The sequence below is a fragment of the Cetorhinus maximus genome, chromosome 5 (genome assembly GCF_964194155.1).
Source record: "Cetorhinus maximus chromosome 5, sCetMax3.hap1.1, whole genome shotgun sequence".
Taxonomy (NCBI): Eukaryota; Metazoa; Chordata; class Chondrichthyes; order Lamniformes; family Cetorhinidae; genus Cetorhinus; species Cetorhinus maximus.
Window position 1 is genome coordinate 26,306,326 of NC_135883.1, and position 18,597 is coordinate 26,324,922.

The 18,597-nt window shown below is 44.1% G+C and overlaps 1 protein-coding gene across 1 annotated transcript in view; it reads right to left on the reverse strand.

Moving 5' to 3' along the window:
- greb1 (growth regulating estrogen receptor binding 1) overlaps positions 1 to 18,597 on the reverse strand; it is a 351,042-nt gene that overhangs the window by 296,793 nt on the left and 35,652 nt on the right. The window lies entirely within an intron of this gene.

Here is an 18,597-nt window from a genome sequence, read left to right on the forward strand (position 1 = left end):
TGCTATATATTACTCCAACCAGTGGAGAGTTTTTCCCCTGATTCCCATTGACTCCAGTTTTGCTAGGGATCCTAGCTGCCACACTCTGTCAAATGTTGCCTTGATGTCAAGGGCAGTCACTCTCACCTCACCACTGGATTTCAGCTCTTTTGTCCATGTTTGAACCAAGGCTGTAATGAGGTCAGGAGCTGAGTGATACTGTTGGAACCCAAACTGAGCACCAGTGAACAGGTTATAGCTAAGCAAGTACCGCTGGATAGCACTGTTGATGACCCGTTACATCACTTTATTAATGATCGAGAGTAGACTGATGGGGTGGTAATTGGCCGGGTAGGATTTATCCAATTTTTTGTGCACAGGACATATCTGGTCAATTTTCCACATTGCCAGGTAGATGCCAGTGGTGTAGCTGTACTTGAACAGCTTGGCGAGGGGCGCGGCACGTTCTGCAGCAGAAGCATTCAGTACTATTGCCGGAATATTGTTAGGGCCTATAGCCTTTGCAGTATCCAGTGCCTTCAGCCATTTCTTGATATCATGTGGAGTGAATTGAAATGGCATCTTTGATGCTGGGGAGCTCTGGGGGAGACCAAGATGGATCATCCACTTGGCACCTCTGGCTGAAGATTGTTGCAAATGGTTTAGCCTTATCTTTTGCACTGATCATTGAGGATGGGGATATTTATGGAGCCTCCTCCTCCAACGAGCTGTTTAAATGTCCACCACCATTCACGGCTGGATAAGGCAAGATTGCAGAGCTTAGATCTGATCTGTTGCTTATGGGATTGCTCAGCTCCGTCAATCACTTGCTGTTTATGCTGTTTGGCATGCGAGTAGTCCTGTGTTGTAGGTCGACACTCATTTTTTTTTAAGGTATGCCTGAAGCTGCTCCTGGCATTTCCTCCTGCACTTTTTATTGAACCAGGGTTGATCCCCTGGCTTGGTGGTAACGGTAGAGTGGGGGATATGCCGGGCCTTGATGTTACAAATTGGGGTCGAGTACAGTTCTGCTGCTGCTGATGACCCACAGCACCTCGTGGGTGTCCAGCCTTGAGTTGTTACATCTATTCAGAACCTATCCCATTTAGCAGTGGTAGTGCCACACAACACAATGGAGGGTATCCTCAATGTGAATACTGGACTTGGTCTCCACAAGGACTGTGCAGTGGTCACTCCAACCGATACTGTCATGGACAGATGGATCTGCGGCAGGCAGGTTGGTGAGGATGAGGTCAAGTCTGTTTTTCCCTCTCGTTGGTTTCCTCACCACCTCCCGCAGACCCAGTCTAGCAGCTATGTCATTTAGGACTTGGCCAACCAGTTCTGTGGTGGTGCTACCGAGCCACTATTGATGATAGACATTGAAGTCCCCCACCCAGAATACATTCTGCGCCCTTACCACCCTCAGTGCTTCCTCCAATTGGCGTTCAACATGGAGGAATACTGATTCATCAGCTGAGGGGGAGGGAAAAGTACATCAGCAGGAGGCTTCCTTGCCCATGTTTGACCTGATGCCATGAGACTTCATGGGGGCCGGAATCAATGTTGAGAACTCCCAGGGCAACTCCCTCCTGACTGTATACCACTGTGCCACCACCTCTGCTGGGCCTGTCCTGCCGGTGGGACAGGACATACCCAGTGATGGTGATGGTGGAGTCTGGGACATGAACTGCAAGGCAACAGTTGCTTCATTGCCAGTATCTAAAACCCAATGATCAAAAGTAGAAATAATTCACCAAAGGAGGGGGAAATAAATTAATGAATTTAAAATAAAACTAAATCAATGTTCAATTTCTGAGAGGGTCCTTCCAATTATCTGCCAAAAATTTAGTGGAAGATTCACAGAGATCAGCAAGAAATTGCATACACTGCGCCTACACCATTTCTCTGACATTTGTAAATATCTTCTGCCAAAGTTATAGTCAATTATCAGGAGTGTTTTGCTTTATGCGAGTGGACCAAAATAACTAAATATTTACTTCCAACTGTGACTGAGAGTGAAGAGAGAATGCAGGCTCTCTTTATTTAGGAAAATGAAATATATGTCCAGACCTCTTGTTAAATAAAACTGAATTCTGTCTGAACAGCTAAATTTGGAAGATGCTGCCCTTATTACTATTTGAGGGAAGACTTTCATGTTCTAAGTTGGTTCAGTCTGACTGGACCCATTGCCAAATAGGATACAGAGGTTCCTTGATCGTTTCAAAATGACACCGCACATTAAGTAAAAAGAGAGTATGGGAAGAAGCAAGAAAACTCAGGATTAGTTTATCAATCCTTTTTTTAATGGACTGCGCCACTCATCTACTGAAATGCGTTCTGAAGATGCCAACAGTGTACTTGACTTTGATATGACAGGTTCTCATGAAGACTGTTAGAATTCAATATGCAGTGGTTAACTGTACCTTTTGAATCATGCACTTGCAGCATTGGGCATGACCCTGGGAATATTTTGTCCTTGTCCTCTTTGGACAAACCCCTTGCTGCCTTCTGCCTGAATTTGAAAAAAAGTAGATTGAAAACAGATCCTGTATGTATGGTTGAGAAGAAAAAATGTTTTCATAACATTGGCACAAACTGCAAGTGTCATTATCTTATCTACAGGAATATTCCACACACTGCTTTTTATAAGCATGTTTATACGCCTGGCATTAGGAATCAATACCGGATCCAAGCTCTGACTTGAGAACCAGTCGGGAGATAATTAATGAAACCCTGCACATTTACACAAATAGCAAGAGGAAGAATTTTTCCAGTGGTTGGGGTGGGGTAGGAATGGCAAACAAAGCTGTAGATGGAAAGCTCCCCATCCAGTAAACTGGAAGTAAATTGAACCAAAAATACAAAATCATTTTCATCTGAACTCAAGAGACTTTTGAATTGCTTCAAGTTATCTTCCTGCTTCATGCAGCAGAGGCATTCCTGGGGCTGAGCCTAAGAGCAGAGGCGTTCTTTCACTGGCAATGACACAGACCAGTGAGAGCAGCAAGGGTAGATCTGCATAACATGCTTGCAATAGCTTTCTTTATTATACAAGACAGGCCCTCAAGAATAGTTACATTATGTTTTCTGTCAAAATTACCTCAGGTGAGTTCAGCGGTTCATGGTTTACTCCGATATCTTATAAGGTTCACCGTTAAAAGCTTCCCTTGCTTTTTAATGCTGTCAATTCTTTTTCATCACCAGCTGGGGAGTGAGGCTTACAAAAAGCAGGTCTTTGCACACAGTGAATGGCCAGTGCTGCTATTAATCCCGTTGTGTCCTGCTCCAAAATGTCACTTAGATCAGAAAGGAGAAAGCTGTAAGCTGCATTCTGCGAACAATGCACAGAGTGACACAGGTGGATTCCAGGAACGGCTTTGTGCTACATGGTTGAGCAAGATGGCAGCTAAGCAGGTTTTGAAAAAAAAAAATTGATTGATTTTCTCCATCAGAGCAATTTGTTTTACTGATAGCTGTTTGTTGACAATTAACTCTTTATTGATAGTTTCTGTACCTCTTTGATAATCTGGTACTCCGGGATTAGTATTTTCATTCTTATTTGCTACTTGTTAATGGTTCCTTACTTAGTCATAGAGGTCTACAGCACAGAAAAAGGCCCTTCGGCGCATCGAGTCTGCGCCAGTCAAACAAGTACCTAACTGTTCTAATCCCATTTTCCAGCACTAGGCCCATAGCCTTGTATGCCATGGCATCGCAAGTGCACATCCAAATACTTCTTAAGTGTTATGAGGGTTTCTGCCTCTACCACCCTTTCAGGTTGTGAGTTCCAGATTCCCACCACCCTCTGGGTGTTTGATTGCAATTATTTTTATGAATATGATGATTCGGTCAAACACATTTACACATACTGAGTATGTGTGACACTTCTCATTGTGTTAGAAGCATACATTCTGTATGACCATCTATCTTTGGTATTAAATTTTCAGAAACCCCAGAGAAACAGGTGAACAACGTTGGAAGCTAATGACAGTGGCCTCTGCTTCAATCCCTAGTCATATAGCTTAACCTTTGGTGTAAAAACTTCCACCTACTCTCTATCCTAAATTTCTTAATATTTTATCTTTTATACGTATCCTCGGTGACCTGTTAATCAAATTTAGCAGCCTGCATCTATCCACCCTGTTGCATCTCTTCACGATTTTAAATACACCTATCCAATCACTTCATAACCGCCTCTGTTCTAAAGAAAGCAGCCCCAATTTGTTGGCTTGTCCTTTGTATTTGTATTTCCACACATCTGCATCTCTGTTGCATCCCTTCCATTGTCTCAACATCGTTCACAGTGTGGAGTCCAAAATTGCACATAGTACTCCAGCTGTGCTCTTGCCAAGGTTTTATACAGATTCACCATTACATTTCCAACTGTTATATTCTATATCCCTTGCTATAACACTCAACATGCTACTAGTTTTCTAGTTGCCCTTAAACTGAGTGGTTTGCTAGGCTATTGCAGAGTGCAGTTAAGTGTCAACCACATTGCTGTGGATCTGGAGTCACCTAAAGGGCATTAGTGAACCTGATGGGTTTTTTACAACAATCAACAATAGTTTCATGGTCATCATTACTGAGACTAGTTTTTTTATACTCCAGGTTTATTAATTGAATTTAAATTCTACCAGCTACCCTGGTGGGATTTGAACTCAAGTCCCCAGAATGTTAGCCTGGGCCTCTAGATTACTAGTCCAGTGACATTACTACTATGCCACCATCTCCCCAATGAGATGCTGTTGGAGCCATAGCTGATGATGTCCTCTCGTGGCAAGATTGAGGCAGCCTCAGGACCATACAATGAGATTACAGGGGCTTTTGATAAATATTTCATCCCCAAATAGAATTTGGTTATGAAAAGAGCAAAATTCAATCAGAAGAGCAAAGGCCAGGGGAATCCATTGATTCCTTCATGACTGATTTATATTGGTTGGAAAGTGCTTGTGGTTACAGAGCCTTAAAACCCAAATTAATTAGAGACCTCAATGTAGTTGACGTGCTTGATGCCGCGCTGTCCAATTTGTTACAATCCAAAGAGGATCTGGCCTTAAAAAAGGCCAAACAGATTGCGAGACTGGCCGAATTGCGATCCCAAAATCGGAGTGTAATTCGGGGTGATGTCAAGGCTCCAGGGGGGTTGGTCCAGTGCCTAGGCCCAAAGTCAAGAGACCCAACCACCTAATAGCCCATGAAAAAGCCCGTTAAAACCATTGAAGGGGCAGGGAGAACTCTTCCATCTATGTTCACGTGCTCCTCATGCAGCGCCAACAGACAACACTGCTGCAAAGACTGCCCAGCAGGGGAGCTGAGTGCTTTGTTTGTAGCAGGACCGGTCATTTTAAACAGTTTTGTAAATCTAAAAAAGCATTCAAGGGAAGAAAGCTAGAAAATATTCCCAACCATTTTGAGGTCCAAGAAATAGGAGATGTACCGTTCCAATCTGATAACTTCCTATGAGAGATCAAAGAAGCCAATAAACAGTTCTCACCTGTGAAGTTGGGACCCAAGGCTACAGAACGGAATTTAAACTCGACACCGGTGCAGGAACCTCAGTCTTCTTGGACAGATTGGAATAGCTTCCAAATTGGCTTAAAGAAGTCAAAATCCAACCATCCAATTTAAAATTACAGGGGCCTGGATGTATGAATCTCCAAGTGTAGGGTCAGTTCACCACCACCCTTAGGCATAAAGAAAAAGAAGTTAACAAAACCCTTCATATTTTACAGAATGAGTCAATTTCTTACTCAGCAGGTCAGCATGTTTAAGATTAGGCCGGGATTTTCCAGTCTCACCAGCAGCGGGCATTGTCACAGGTGGGATGGGAAAATTTGGAGAGCGACAAAAGTCAATTGACTTTTGGCCGCTCTCCAAATTTTCCCATCCTGCCCATGACGATGCCTGCTGCTGGCAGGACATGAAAATCCCAGCCTTGCTCTTATATAGAAACTCGACGAGGAGTCAGTAGAAGACAGTGAAGTAACACTCCAGGAAGAATTCCCAAAGCTGGTGAGAGGACCCAACAGATTTCGATTCAGATGAGTTTTATGCTGTTGACAAGGGAGGGGTGGAGCAGGTGCAGCAAACAGAAGGTCAGGGGTAGGCTGGAGGTAAAATGACAAAGATGTCATGGGCACAAGACAAAGGGAGGGGTAGTGATAGTGTTAAAGACTAAAGGTGTTAAAAGTGGCATAAAGATCAGATAGCAGAATGTGTTCATGGCAAAACAAGGGTCAGCACTTCCTGAAAGCAAAACGTGAGAAAGTAGACGGTCACTTGTGGGGAGCTGAGATGGATTAAAAAAATTAAAATGGAGGACAGAGTTCATGGTCTGAAGCTGTTGAACTCAATGTTAAGTCCAGACGGCTGTAAAGTGCCTATCGGAAGATGAGGTGCTGTTCCTCCAGTCTGCGTTGAGCTTCACTGGAACAATGCAGCAGGCCAAGGACAGACATGTGGGCATGAGAGCAGGGTGGAGTGTTGAAATGGCAAGCGACAGGGAGGTCTGGGTCATGCTTGCAGACAGACCGAAGGTGTTCCACAAAGCGGTCACCCAGTCTGCGTTTGGTCTCTCCAGTGTAGACGAGACCGCATTGGGAGCAACTCACATTGTGGTGTGATGGTGGAGCAGGGGCGGGGTGGCGGTCCCACATGCTGCTGATTGCCTATGAAGCTGTGAGTGATTAGCACAGGTGGTGTTCAGTGTGCATGCAGAGACCAACGGCAGAATAATACAGGGGGGCCTGCAAGGCTCATTAACAAAGGCCAAGTGGGACTTCTGCCCTGGAGCTGCTGGCCAATTGGATAAGTCTGGGGTCTTGGGCCAGGAGCATTTGGAAACATTAGGGAGGGGGGGTTGGGGGGGGGGGGGGGGGGAAAGAGGTGGGTTTAAAAGAGGGAGTGGGTAGGAAGGATGAGGTATCCAGTTTAAGGGAAGGCCATCCTGTGATCAGCAAAGGGCAGCCCCCGAAGAACGAACCTCCTTCCTTCCCGCCTTTTAACCATTTGAGGTTAAAACTCAGCTTCCCGCTCCCGCCCTGCTGCCCACACCAACTGTATTATAGCGTGGGCATAAAGTGGGCAGGCTGCTGATTTCAAAGCCTGTCTGCCTCCTGTATTACGGGAGTGAGCAGGAAGGTGGTGGGATGAACGGCCATCCCATTCTGAAGATCTGAAGAAGAGTCATACAGACTCGAAACGTTAACTCTGTCTCTCTCTCCACAGATGCTGCCAGACCTGCTGAGTTTTTCCAGCGTTTTTTGTTTTCGTTTTAGATTTCCAGCATCCGCAGTATTTAGCCTTTATCCCATTTTATGTGCCCTCCACCTCCACCCCCACCCCCAGCAGGAAACACGCCAGTCAGGGCATGTAAAATTCAGCCCCAAGTTAGCAAAACAAGTGCAGGCTCAGTCGGAACAGCGACTTGATGTAATGATACAAGCTCTTCTAACGCTTCCAGTCTACCTATGGCACACGCATGCTAGGGCCCTTCACTGCATGAAACAAGCCAGCACCATTTCAGGGGGTCAGGGCTTCCATTGAGCTGGCACCAGTGGTGCAATGGAAGTCAATTTTGTGGCCAGAGAGCTGAAAAGACATGTGAAGAGCTAAAATTAAAAAAAGTCGTCGTTCAAAATATTGTTTTGTCTGGTCCTTTCATATGCTAACAGACCCGCCTCATATTCCCAGCATACCTGTTTTACCTGAACTGCTTTGGCACTAACACAAGTATATTTTAGGATGTCGGAACAAGAAAGCAATGTGGAAATGTGAATGGTGCAAAAATAAGTTTTTCCTTTGATTTCTCTTCCAAGTCTCTGATACGTGCAGAGCTGTGAATTGGAACCTCTGAATAAGAACATTTGCCCCACAGTGTTGAAGTTAGACTGCTGCAGTTCTTCTCCTCTGGCTGCCATGATTCACTTTGTTCCTCAGAGAGTGAACTTTTTCAGATTGCTCAAAGGTAAGAAAATGTTAGTAATTTAAGTGTGGATAATGTAAAACTCGCATCGTTGTGCTTTATACTAGTCATAGCCACAATGTGGGCGGGATTCCTTTGCCCTGACACCGGCAGGCATCGTCGCAGGCAGGACGGGCAATTTTGGGGAGCCGTTTTAAAGTCAAAGGCTCTCCAAAATTTCCCACGCCGCCCGCAACAATACCCGCCGCTGTCAGGGCTGGAAAATCCCACCCTGTGTTTCTATTTAATTTTTGTTTTAAATGGAGTTGAAAGAATGAGAATCATACTCAAATCTGCAATCCATCAAAGATCTTATATCTGCTCACACTTCGTGTCTACACCATTTGTTTTTCTATTATTGCATTTTCATCATACTATGATAGGGACAAAGGCGACACCACCATTGAGTCCACATTTATAATGAGCGTTGCTCATGTAAATTTAGCACTCTGACTATACTACCTGGCTCCTGGTAGGTTTCTGCTGTACATCCTCAGAGAGCCTCTCTGAAAAATGACTCAGCCTTTGGGCTTCATCTTCTATTCGCATCAAGTAAATTTTGGATTCAGATACGTTTTATATTTTTAAATGTTGTCTCAAAATATGAAGTTTTTAATATCAACATGTAATCTCCCATTCTACACCTTAAATGTGAACTGCATGTTTTTTTTTTCTCTCCTGACCTTTTCTCCTTGACTGAGTAATGAAACTCCTAGCCATCATTTATGCTGGAGTATAAATAGCCTACACAATTCATTTAGCAAAATAAGCTAATCTATTGAAAAATTGTGAAAAATAAATTGTAAATTCTTGCTGTCACGGTCTGGAATGAAAGCCCACCATCTCCCGGCACCTCAGATGAACAACCACCCCAATATTATCCCTCATTCTGGCGCATGCTGCCAAATTAGCTCACCTAGAATAGATCTGCGTTTGATATTGTACGTAACATGACAAAGGAAATCAACTGGTGGAAAAATAATAAGGGCAGAATGTACAGCTTTAAAGAAGGAACTGAATTGCGTCTAAATGCCCTGATCAAACTATTTCTCACCCATTTCACCAGAAGACTAAAATAATAACAGAAAATGCTAGAAATACTCAGCAGGTCTGGTAGCATCTGCAGACAGAGAAACAGAGTTAATGTGACATTTCACCTGACGACTACATTCGTTTGGACTTGACTGACTGTGTATAATATCATGAGACTGACTAATACAACCAGATTAGTGCAATCACACTCACATCAGAACCTAACTTCTATTGTCATGTTTTTGGGACATCTTCTTCATAAATTCTTTTGATGACGTTTATGGTGGAAAGTGCCCATGTAAAACTGTCAAGCTGTAATTACAATCCACACCAGCATCTCAAAGCTTGTACTGTAAATAAATCCGAATGCTTCAGCCAACTCAGCTCCTTTGCTTGTGAAATTATAAGAATTATTAACTTCACTCGTCCCAGCAGCACTGGAAGCTGCAGCGGACAGGATTGGGACTGCAAGCAGTCCCCAGAGTCGAAGTCCTGAGAGTGCAGGACCAGATAAGTTTTGGGGGGTCTTATGGCAGGGAGGGGAGGTGAGGCACGGGGGTATGGGCAGAGGAGGATCAAGGAAAGGCTGGGGGGGGGGGGGGGGGGGGGGGGGGCAAGGATGCATCCACAGGGGCCAGACCTTTTGTGGGGCACCCAATATTAAAAGGAGGCTGTTGATGGAGGTGCTCCCCTCCAGTTCCCCACCTGAGGCCTGAGCCTTTTCGGGGCTACCCCCCCTGCTCCTGAACTCCTCCCACCAGCCTGAAAGTTAGGCTGAGTGGGAAACAGTTCTTAAGTGGTCATCAATTGGGCAAGGGCGAGAGGACCAGCCTCGGCCTCAACCATCCCACTGTAAAATTGCAGCGAGGTTGGACAGGCAAGAGAGAGTGGGAACACTAACCCAAATATTTTACGGCCATTCCCCTACCGACAGCAGGGGAACGTAAAATTCTGCCCCATGGGTTACATGTGTTTGCTTGTTAGCAACTATATAGAGCATAAATACAGAGGCTACAAGGTCAATCTCACTACCTCAATTAAACAGGATGCAGCATCAGCGCCAAATTGTTAGTCCTTCTCATCTCTAACCTACAACTAGCGAGGCTCTGCATCAGAAACAGGTAACTCAAATTCTGCCCATATGTTGAAATTCTCTCTCTTAATCCAGCATCAGTTAAAATTCAAAAAGATTACAGTTGAAATCTATGAAACACATTCAAGAAGCAAGTCCTTTTCTCACTGCGCAGTTGGTAGATTACCATTTTCATTTTCCTCCAAGTTGATATTAAACTAGAAGTTCACGACAAAGCAAAACTCCCAGGGGTATAAATTCATCTTGAGTGAGTGCAAAACGGGCAAGAGGGAATTAGCCATCCATTTTGCATTCCATCTTTCTTTTCAGTTGCAAAGTATTTCCATAAATGTTCACAAAGATGTTACAAAAAGAACTGAGACTGTAACTATAGCAAACAGTACCCTCAATAATATAGAAAAATTTTATTGCTCTATTGAAGGGTTGTAAATAAAATTAGATCTTTTCAAGACTAAATGCGTGGGGTTGCGTAAAGAATTTTATTTTATATGGCAGCTTATCACATCCACCAGGATCCAAACATTTTCCAGTGAATTGCAAGTCACTGATTTTAATGTATTATTTATTGTTTACAGCAAGGCCCCTAAGAGATAAGTGACCATGTTTTTCAAAAAATGGTGTTGTCTGAGGGAGGAAACCTGGCTAAGACAAAGAGAACTCATTCATACATTTCTGCCAACGCCAGCATGGTGCCACCACCAAACAAATCTTCCCTTCACCCCCGCTGTCGGCATTCTGTAGGGACCGTTCCCTCTGGGACGCCCTGGTCCACTCCTCCATCACCCCCTACACCTCAACCTCCTCCCACGGCACCTTTCCATGCGACTGCAGAAGGTGCAACACCTGCCCCTTTATTTCCCCCCTCCTCACCGTCCAAGGGCCCAAACACTCCTTTCAAGTGAAGCAGCACCTCACTAGCACTTCCCTCAATTTAGTCTACTGCATTCGTTGCTCCCAATGCGGTCTCCTCTACATTGGAGAGACCAAATGCAGACTGGGTGACCGCTTTGCAGAACACCTTCGGTTTGTCTGCAAGCATGACTCAGACCTTCCTGTCGCTTGCCATTTCAACACACCACCCTGCTCTCATGCCCACATGTCCGTCCTTGGCCAGCTGCAATGTTCCAGTGAAGCTCAACGCAGACTGGAGGAACAACACCTCATCTTCTGATCAGGCACTTTACAGCCTTCCGGACTGAATATTGAGTTCAACAACTTCAGATCATGAACTCTCTCCTCCATCCTCACCCCCTTTTTGATCCCCCTTATTTCTAATAATTATTCTATATTTTTTTAGATATATATTTTTCTTTTCCCACCTATTTCTATTATTATTTTTAAAATTTATTTCCATCCATTGTTTTATCTCCACCTTTTAGACTATTTCGATCCCTCCCCCCCACCCCACCCCACCCCCACTAGGGCCATCTGTCACTTGCTCATCCTGCTTTCTACCCTTAGTGTCACCATTAGCACATCCTTTAGCTAATATTACTACTGTCAACACCCCTCTGTCCTTTTGTTTATGACATCTTTGGCAATCTCTCCTTTGCCTCCACCTGTCACTGGCCCTCTATCCAGCTCCACCTATCCCACCCCCCTTAAACAGCTTATATTTCACCACATTTCTTATTCCTCTTTAGTTCTGATGAAGAGTCATACGGACTCGAAACGTTAACTCTGTCTTCCTCTCCACAGGTGCTGTCAGGCCTGCTGAGTTTTTCCAGCAATTTTTGTTTTTGTTTCATTCATCCATTCCTTTGTCACCTGCAGACTCAACTGTGCAAACCCTGTCCTGGCAAGATTCCAATTGGTCCATCCCCATAAACTTCAGCTCACCCAAAACTCTGCTGCCTGTTTCCTAACCCACTCACCCATCATTCTACCCTTGAAGACGTATTTTTTCCCTCACGGTCACCCGGCACCTGAGTTTAAAATGATCACTGCATTTAAATCCCTTCATGGCTTTGTCCTTCTCTTTCTCTAATTTCCTCTAGTCCTATAATCTCCATCCCTGAACTCTTCTTGTTCTGACTCTGATCCTCATGCATCTCCCATCTCAGCCCAATCAGTGGCAGCCATACCTTCAGCCATCTAGGCCATATGCTTTGAACTTCCTCCCTAAACCTTTTGCCTCCCCAGCTCCCCTTCATCCTTAAACTCCAGCTTCTTGATCAAATTTTTGATCACCACCACCACCACTTCACCCCTCCCAAAATCTCCATCTTTGTCTGGGCATCCATTCTCATCCAACATCCCAGGGGGTTACCACTGACCAGAAACTAAACTGGACCAGCCATACAAATACTATGGCCATAAGAACAGGTCAGAGGCTCGGAATTCTTCAGAAGGTAACCCACCTCCCGATTCCCCAAAGCCTGTCCACCATCTACAAGGCACAAGTCAGGAGTGTGATGGAATACTAAGATAAAAACAAAATACTGCGGACGCTGGAAATCTGAAACAAAAACAGAAAATGCTGGAAAAAATGAGGTCTAGCAGCAACCGCGGAGAGAGAAACAGAGTTAACTTTTCAAGTCTGTATGACCCTTCTTCAGATGGAAAATTCTCCTGGATCCTGCCTGGATGAGTGCAGCTCCAACAGCACACAAGCAGTTCAACACCATCAAGGACGAAGCAGCCCACTTGAATAGCACCCCATCCACCACTTTCAACATTCACTCCCTCCACCACTGATGCACAGTGGCAGTAGAGTATATCATCTACATGATGCACTGCAGTAACTCATCAAGGCTCCTTCAACAGCACCTTCCAAACCCACAACCTCTACCACCTAGAAGGACAAGGACAGCAGATACATGGGAACACCACCACCTGCAAGTTCCCCTGAAATACATCGCCGTTCCTTCACTGTCACTGGGTCAAAATCCTGGATCTCCCTCCCTAACAGCACTGTGGGTGTACTTACGCCACATGGACTGCAGTGGTTCAAGAAGGCAGCTCACCATCACCTTCCCAAGGGAAACTAGGGATGGGCAATAAATGCTGGCCCAGCCAGCGACACCCACATCCCATGAACGAATAAAGAAAAATGCCTTGGTGTAGCACCTTAAGATGGTTTTCTACACCCAAATTGTTTTTGTAATAGGCACCAATAAATATTGAAAAAAAAATCTTTCAGGACTGGTACCAAATGTTCTTCCTCAGGCAAAGTGTGATCAACACTTGGCATGGACACCCAGGTGGAGAAAAAGATGCAAAAATCCTAGAAACATTTCAAAACAAATTGGATGCTACAATGGAGGGGGATGGATTTGAGAATCATTCTGCATGAATTAACTAATGGGTCAAATGGTCTTGCTCCTTTCATCCTTGGACTTTGTGAGCTGAGTGGTATCTTGTATACATTAAATACAATGGAATGACCACATAGCACTTAGTTTGTCCATCAAAATTCGGCAAAGTCCCCTAAATTATCATAAATTGAGGCTGTAGTTATGAATACCAATCATAGGCTTCATTTAGATGCATTTGCAGAGCTTCACTGCTGAGCACAAAAATGAATCAGTGACAGGCAACTTACTAGAGATCGTTTAACAACATTTGTTTGAGTGCAGTTAGAAGTCAAACCCGCTGACCTAACTCCTGAATCACAATCACTTTTACATTGGTGCACCCCATTTGTCTTCATTGGCACCAGAGTGTTTGTATAATTGCAGCCTTACAATACAAGCAGACATGAATTGTTCTTTGAATTAGTATTTCAACATATGCTGGCATTGCTTAAAATGTATTACTCAGATTTCGAATTAGACTTGTAACATTAATTGTGCACCCAAATGTCTATGCCTACTTAACAGATCTTTGTTATTTTGGGAAACTTTGTAAGACCTGGGACAAACAGACGAATGACTCATGAGTTGTTCTTTGTAGTTGTTAAGCACATCCGATAATATGAACTGTGACAAAATTCTGCTTCTACTATTGCAGAGAAATAAAATTTCCACATTAATTTGCTGAATCAAACATGCTGAACTCAGGTTACACTGGAAATAACAGTTAGCCCAAAGTACCACACAGGTAAACTGGCTGGCCAAACTGGCATGCAAAATTTACTTTTAAATTCCATTATCTGAACAAAATGCCCTGAATCTCACAAGCTAAAAAAATGTCCATCACTGCCCACCCTAGTTACTACCTTCTGTAGCCAGCTAACATTCCTGTACAAGAGTTTCTCTATGCCCCACTTTATGGTCACTGCTGGATGTTTGAACTGGTCGAATTACCTTGACATTTAACTTTTAAGAAGAAACCGTGTCTGAATAAATGAAACCATTGAGGTTCCGAAGCCTAATGAATCTGACACTCATTGTCATTAATACTCAAGGAAACACAAATAATTTCATGCATGAACCTTCCCAATATTATCACAACTGCCTCAAACTGACATGCTGCCATATGTCAGGTGTGAAGCTGCCAGAATCACCAGATTTAGACTTACCGCTGTTGATTCTACCTCCAACTGTCAACCCAGGTAAAAATTTTGACATGTATGAGCTATCAGTCAAATTGGCATTCGAACACCCTGGGTGATAATTCAATGCTATTGTGCCGATATTACTGCATCTCCATATTCTCAAAATATTTTGCCACTTTGTATATTATTTCGAAATCTTAAAGTTGTATTGCACATCTAAAATCTCAGATGAATTACCTCTATTTGCGTGTGAAATGTTACATAAAACACAAATAGTGTAAGCAGAATCCTTTAGGATAAAAACTAATCACAATTTCAACTCATTTTTTCTCAATTCTATGATCTACCTGGGCCAAAAATACATGCAGCCTGCACTCAATCTGCCAATCATGCTTCACTGCATTGACTACTAAAAGTTGTGGAAGTGTGTCTAAAACTTCTCTCCTTTTAACCATCTACCATTTCACCCAGGTTTCAACCATTGTGTGAACAGAAAACTGATCAGAGAGATAATATTTACCCAAAGAACACATGTAACATCATAAGACACTCACTGTTTAATTGCTTAGTCACAAAGTGGTCATCTTTATCTAAACTCATGAAACGACAAATGAAGTTAGTGCAAGAAATGCAAACCTTTTCAGAATCTGTAGTACAGCAGCTGTAAATTAAATGAACAATTGAAAGACCAACAAGTAACATTCATACCCAGAATAGAATTGCTCAAGCCCAAGATGGTCCATTTTTGTACAAATGATTTTTCTGGCTAAATTTATGATCCATGAGACAGAGTATTGCACCCATAGTAAAAATCATTTTGTTACAGCTACTTTCTAAGTGTCAGGATGCAAGGGAGAACAATAATGAAAAAAGAAATTCTATTTATTTCATGCTTTATCAGGTCTATTAGGAACTTAGAAAATGCTTTGTATCCAACAGGTTGCTTGGAAATGCAGTGACTATTAAATAGGCAAAAACAGCAAGCATTTTGTGCACAAGTTGATCCCAAACCATAATAAGATGAATGACCAATATCATGGACAGGGAGAATGACCATTGCTATGAACTGGGAGAGGTGTGGGATAATTTTCCCCTTTTTCTCACCTCTCGGCTGACTGCAACAAGATATATTTTTGAGGAGTGTTTTAACCCTTTTGAATGCTGTGACTTTAAAGAACAGACACGAACAGGCTTTCTTGTAAGCTTAAATCAAAAGAAAAGATGAATGTTTATTTTCACAACATCCAAAATGTAAATGCAACAATTACCCACTCCCTAAACATGCAGACATACACACAAGATGGTTTCTAGAGTCGTAACATGCACTTAGATTATGGACAGCGTAACAAGAAACAGGTTACTTGTTTTCAGCCCTTAACATGAAGATTGAAAATGGTGCAGGCCTGAAGGATTCTCTCCTGGTGCCTTCAGAATAAATGGAGGTTGCAAGGTTCTGGCTGTTTCAGATGAAACTGTAGCCGAGCTCCTGTTGTGAAGAAATATAATCTTGCAGGTGAAACGAATTAGCCCCTTTTCTCTGCCTAAGATGACTATCTTTTCCAGGCAGGGTTCTTTCTTTAGCTGGGTGATCTCTCCCCCTGAGGTACTGATCCCAGGCTGCCTTGCTGGGCTCCCTTGTGGATTACTAAGGCATTGGCTCCCTCTCTAGCCAGTTTTACTCACGTGATGGAAGTTCTGATGCATTCCATTCTCCACATAATGGGATGGAGACGATGTATTTGACACACAACGGGAAAATGTTTGCTACCCCATCAAAAATTCCAGTTATGATCATCTCACTGAATTACTTCATTTGAAATCCCATCTTCATGGGGCTGACAGGAAAGAAGCCACTGTCATATTAAAGCTTGTCCATTGAAATGGTGAGGGGTAGTCAGTTAGCACCTGGGAAAGACATTTGCATTTTGAGTAACTTCCCAAGGGTATTGGCCAGGGTTTTCCGCTCCCACCTGTAGTACACGTCATCGGAAAATGTCACAAGAAGGCCAGAGATCGATTCACTTTGCCGTGAAACCAGTTTGCAATTGTGTTCTGCAGCCTTCAATGGTGGGCCACGTTTCCCGCCATGGTACATTGGGAATGTCATTTCAATAAATTTGCATTTTGTTATAAGGGCTGCTCGCTGGAATTATCCCCCCATGCTGGATCAGCAGGGCAGGTCAGCGTGCAATTAGAACAACGTGTTTCACAACGGTATATAAGCAATGTACAGCTGGCACCTGCACTTTGCTTGTGACTCCAAGGTTCATCTGCCTACCTTCCATCGTGCAGCGCTCACGGTAATCAGCGCCAGGCTTTGCAGGCAGCACAAAACGCTTTCAGGAGTTTGGCACAGCCAAGTCTCTACCTACCAGGCCAGCAGTAAGGCACAGGTAGTTTTTAATGGGGTGCAGGCTTAGGGCTCCACTAGGGAAAGGGGAGAAAACTAGCCTGAGGTATTGGAAGGGGCTGCAGGGGAAGGGCTCTACTGTGGGGTAAGAGTGAAGAAGGTGTTACAGAATGACATACGCCACTTGGGGCTAGAATGGGAGGATCACTGATTGAAGAAGCTTCAGTTTACATTGATGAGCTTGTAAAGACTGTCCTTGTCCCAGTCCAAGGAGGGGGAGGGCATATCAGTGCAGTCTCAGCTCAGCCCAATATGTTGTGTGCAGGGCATTGTCGTAACATCACACGCCTCAGTTGGTGGGGTTTCTGGGATCATGCTGGGCCGCAGATGGCACAGTCAGGGGAGGCATCTGCAGCCTATAGATGGGGAAAAGGCATTATCGGGGTATCCAAAGGTGTTGCGGGGGGACTTGCATCAACATGGGGAGGAGTGAGGTTCACACAGGGCACAGGCACATCCATCTCAAAATGTTCAAGGGTTAGCAAACGGATATCCACCACAAGCACAATGCGATCAAGGAATACGGTGGGGGGGGTCGTTGAGAGGTCTCGGACGAAGGGACATCTGAACATTAAGCTCCTCCGAGATGATGGGAGGGGTTTCCATACTCACACAGGGAGGGTCCAAGCTAGTCTGGTAGTGAGAGCTCAGCACCACCATCTTCCAACCTCCAGCAATGGCACAGTACAAAGTTAAAGTGAGGAAAAACTCTGCTGGTGAGACTGTGAGGGCAGATTGGAGGGCAGGTGCATGCACTGGGTGTGCTAATTAAAGGGGCGCTTAACGTAACTGTGAGGAGTGATGCACAGATGAAACATGTTAGGAGCCTTTTAATGACAATGCAGGGGGTTTGGAAAGTGAAGCAATGATGCGCATTCATGCAAGTCTAATCTCGCAAAGTGGCACTAATTGATATTCTATTAACCCTTTGTTTCCCTAGTGTGACAACGAACTCCAGAGCAATTGGGTGACTGGGCAAGCTTCAGATGCATGTTAGAATCGGGGCGCTGGCAGGATCACAGAAGAGTAGCCTCAGGCACCCCCCTCAAATAATCTCATTTCCTGAATAAACATTTACTCTCATGTTTATTCCAAAGAGTGAAGGTTTAAGAGTGCAGTGAACCAGAATCCCAATGTCTGGGCTAAAAGCAGCACATCCAAGTGTCTGGCTGAAGCTGTCTCATAGCAGTCAGTCATGTTTTTTTTTGATTCATTCATGGGATGTGGGCATTGCTGGCTAGGCCGACATTTATTGCCGATCCCAAACTACCCTTGAGAAGGTGATGGTGAGCCACCTTCTTGAACCGCTGCAGTCCATATGGTGTAGGTACACCCATAGTGCTGTTAGGGAAGGAGTTCCAGGATTTTGATCCAGCGACAGTGAAGGAACAGCAATATATTTCCAAGTCAGGATGATGAGTGACTTGGAGGGGAACTTTGAGATGGTGATGCTCCCATGTGTCTGCTGCCCTTGTCCTTCTAGATAGTAGTGGTCGTGGGTTTGAAGGGTGCTGTTGAAGGAGCCATGCTGAGTTCTTGCAGCGCACCTTGTAGATGGTAAACACTGCTGCCAATGTGCGTCGGTGGTGGAGGGAGTGAATGTTTATGGATGGGGTGCCAATCAAGCAGGCTGCTTTGTTCTGGATGGTGTCAAGCTTCCTGAGTGTTTTGGAGCT